Below are 4,595 nucleotides of genomic sequence, written 5' to 3'. Positions count from 1 at the left end.
GGCGGCGGCAAACCAGTGACGTGGCTCATTCTGATGGGTTGACAGAGCCGGGAGGGGGGAGAGGCTCGTGCCAACCCTGCTGGACACAGGGCCACCTCAGACCCCAAAACCTGCTGGAGACAGGGGCACGTAAACCCTCACCCAAAACCTGCTGGAGACAAGTGCACCTAATCCCTACCCTGCTGGAAACAGGGCTACCTCAGACCCCAAAACCTGCTGGAGACAGGAGCACCTAAACTGTCCTGGCTGGAGACAATACACATCTCTTTAACCTGTACTTAACCCTTTCTCCACTCACATTGTCTGTACCTTTGAGACTTAATTACCTGTAAAGACTCGCATTCCAACCATTATTTGGTAAATTGAGTTTATGTCTTTATATGCCCTGTTTGTGAACTGAAATCCCACTCACCTGATGAAGGAGCAGTGCTCCGAAAGCTAGTGGCTTTTGCTACCAAATAAACCTGTTGGACTTTAACCTGGTGTTGTGAGACTGCTTACTGTATAAATATTGACCAGAACATGGGGATAACTTGCCTACTCCACTTCAACATATAGTGCAAGATTTTTTTACTTCTATCTGAGTGAACAGATGGGGTATTGGTTTAACAGCTCATTTGAAAATCTGCACTTCCAATAATGCAGCAACCGCCACCCCCCTCCCCCCAGTACTGCATTGAGTGGTAACCTTGACTTTTGTGCTTGTCCTGGAGTAGGACTTGAACCTAAAACCTTATGACTCAGAATTGAGAGAGCTATGAACTACTGAGAGAACTAATGAAAATGGGGTTGGTGTAAGAAATGGATCTGGGCAATGGATGGCTTGAATGGCAAAGCCAATTTAAAGCACTAAATACCTCAACTTACCTCTTATTTATTTCAGTTTCCTCCCTGATCTCTTGCTCTCCCTAGCATTTTAGCCCTTACACTTGGCGTTTTCCAATATTTTCATCTACCCTTTGCCCTTTCTAAACTCATCTATAGCTCACTATATTCCCTTGCTACAACTGCTGACACATCCACCACTCCAAATCTCTACGCCACCTGACACCAGTCACCTCTACAAACCCACTATTTGTAGTAACCTGTTATCCAAAATACCCACTCTCAAGCCATATATCTTTATCAATCCATCTTTAAGTATGCTCTTTTTGGGTACAATCTGCATGATGTCCAGCCGAATATCCTTTTTTTTCCAAAAGCTTCCAGCTCAGATTCCTCAAGCCTGGTTTTCTGCGCGCTGCAATACTGAAATTATTCTTGCAAAAGTCATTAGTGTCTTCCTCTGTGCTGTGCTTGACCTTTCTGCAGAGGACACATGATGATGATGTTTAGGTGGCTATGGTGAGCAGGGATCACAATGGGGATAATTCAGCAAACTTTGAAAATATTGGAGTGGTCTGTAATGTGAATTGGATTTTTTCCTTGACAATAAGCGTCAAATTCTTTTGCACTGTTGCTGAGAATGTGAATTGATAAAGGCACAGGAGGGTCAATGGAACACCTGGGATCTTGGTGAATGATGGGCTTATTAATTATTTTCTTTCAACAAATTTAAGGATTGAGAAATAAACTGAAAGAAAGAATGGGGTGAATAAATGTCAAATTCATGAGAGAAAGAGAAATAAAGAGAAAGAAAGGAAGATTGGATTAAGAGTAAGAGAAAAAAAGACAGGAAAATTAAGAAAAACATGTTAAAATTTAAAGTACACCTAAGGACAATTTACTATCTGCAGCAGTGAGATTCCAATTTCTCAGATTGAGTGGCATTGCAGGAACATAAATTCTGCTATTTAACTGATTCTTACATTGTGAATCACCAGCTCTAATTTACTGGATCGAGTTTGGTTCAAATCTATGCTGCAAATCCAGCAATGGGCGGTACAGTGGTTAGCATTGCTGCCTCAGAGCATCAGGAACCTGGGTTCAATTACAGTCTTGGGTCATTGTCTGAATGAAGTTTGCACTTTCTCTCCATGTCTGCATGGGTTTCCTTTGGGTCTCAGGATTTTCTCCCACAGTCCATAGATGTGAGGATTGGGTTGATTAGCCGTGCAAAATTGCCCCTGAGTGTCAGAAGGGACCAACAGGGTACATATGTGGGGTTATGGTGATAGGGCCTGGGTGGGCTTAATGTTGGTGCAGCCTCGATGGGTTGAATGGCCTCCTTCTGTGTTGTAGGGATTCCATGATGTCTTCACACTCGTGGGGAGACTGATGGACATTTACACAAAGCTAACAGAAGAGCAGTGCAAATTATGCAATTAGCAGCAATTCTCCAAAGAATCCCTACAGTGTGGAAGGAGGCTACTTGACCCATTGAGTCTGTACTGATTCTCCAAAAGAGCATGTTATCCAGGCCCACACCCACCTCCCGCCCTTATCCTCTAACCCTGCACATTGCCATGGCTAATCCACCAAACTTACACATCTTTAAAGACTAAGGGGTAATTTAGCATGGCCGAGCCACCTAACCTGCACATCTTTGGACCATGGGAGGAAACCTGAGCACCCAGAGGAAACGCACGCAGACACAGGAAGAAAGAGCAAACTCGACAGAGACAATTGTCCAAGACATGAATTGAACCCAAGTTCCTGATTTTGTGAGGCAGCTGTGTGCCACCATGTGCCCATCCATATCCACTCATTACGTTCCTCACCACTACGAACATGCTGTTATTTCCCAACAAATCCTCGGCTGCTGTCTCCATTGAATTTACTGAAATTCAGAACTCTGAAAATAGCTGTTCAATGTTTCCAGCATAGGTCTGCGTGGAGCAGTGCAGAAACCTCAGTAAATCACTACTTGGTGTGCATAATGTAGTAAGTCACTCAAATTATAGTGTTGTGCAGTAATATGCACATTTTCAGCAAATTTAGGCTTCTTTTTGCTGATGTGGGATCTGAATGTTAATTGATGTTAACCGTAGACAAACTAGATCCATTTCAGCTTTTCAACCACTGTACAGTACTCTTGCATCTAAGACATAATCCCAAATACAACCATTAACAACATCCAAGAATAACAATCCCATAGATCACTGGGAACAATTAAATAAACCTTGAGGCAAGGAAAGGGGAAAGTCTCTTTAAAAAAGATGTTTTGAATTGCCTTTAAGGGATAGCAGCATGTAAAGGATGTGTGCCGTATGATCCAACCTCAATTTCACTCTGGCCCATTGACAGAATACAGCACAGACAGCTGTGTTACTGATGTCTTCAAACTTTCTGTGCCTGTATATATGTTCCCAATTTAAATAAGTGAACCCACAATGTGTTTACATAATCCCTTTTGAGTGATTGGTGCCTTTTATGTCATGTTAAAAGCCCAACAGAATGCCCTTTCCTTTCCAACACTCTTTGATCCTTTAACATGCTCCCTAAGACCTGCCGCTTTGATCAAGCTTTTGGTCTTCTATCCTAATGCCTCCTTTTACGGTTCTGTGAAATTTTGCGTCATAGTGCTCCTGTCAAACAGTTTAAGATACTAAAGGCGCTATATAAATATAAATTATTATTGATAAGTATAAGAATACATGGTGTGTGAACTGACTGATAAAAAAAGCTCGTGTTTGTGAATTTGTACGAGGCAATACCACTCAACCTTTTAAATTGTTGGCACAAAAACAGGAAATACAGGTGTATTATTGACGCATTTAATCACATTTTGGTTTGATGTTTTACATTTCTTTTATAGTTTGCTTTGTGAAGTGTTCCCTCTCCCTTTCCTCACCATTTTAAAGGATTGCCCCTTTTACTTTGTCCCTCAGTTTGGTTGATTTGGTTTATTTGATTAGCCAAAAAGATTGGCAGGGACTAATGTGTGCACACCATGGCAGTAGTTTTACCTCGTATGCCGCAATAAATTATGTTTCTTTAAAAGAAAAGAAAATGCTGGAAAAACTGACCTGGCAGCTCTGACGAAGGGTCATCCAGACTCAAACTGTTGGCTCAATTTTCTCTCCACCAGATGCTATCAACCCTGCTGAGATTTTCCAGCACTTTCTGTTTTTGATTTATTATTGTCACAGGTATTAGCATACAGTGAAATTTCTTGCCTGCTACACAGACAAAGCATACCGTTCATAGAGAAGGAAAGGAGAGCGTGCAGAATGTAGTGTTACAGTCATAGCTAGTGTGTAGGGAAAGATCAACTTAGCGTGAGGTAGGTCCATTCAAAAGTCTGACGACAGCAGGGAAGAAGCTGTTCTTGAGTCAGTTGGTACCTGACCTCAGACTTTTGTCTCTTTTTCCTGATGGAAGAAGGTGGAAGAGAGAATGTCTGGGGTGCATGGGGACCTTAATTTTGCTGGCTGCTTTTCCGAGGCAGCGAGAAGTGTAGACAGAGTCAATGGATGGGAGACTGGTTTGCGTAATGGACTGGGCTTCATTCACAACCCATTGTAGTTTCTTGCGGTCCTGGGCAGAGCAGAAGTCATACCAAATTGTGATATAACAAGAAAGTGTGCTTTTCATCCAGCATCCGCAGTGTTTTGCTTTTATTACCAGATCTGCTGAATCTTCCTAGAATTTTTTTCGTTTCAGATTCCAGCATGAGCTGCTGTTTAGCTGATTCTGCTCGGTAGCCCCTCCTA

Source organism: Carcharhinus amblyrhynchos, chromosome 3, assembly GCF_965287045.1.
Source record: "Carcharhinus amblyrhynchos chromosome 3, sCarAmb.v2.hapA, whole genome shotgun sequence".
NCBI lineage: Eukaryota > Metazoa > Chordata > Chondrichthyes > Carcharhiniformes > Carcharhinidae > Carcharhinus > Carcharhinus amblyrhynchos.
Note: the sequence above shows the minus strand (reverse complement) of the source record.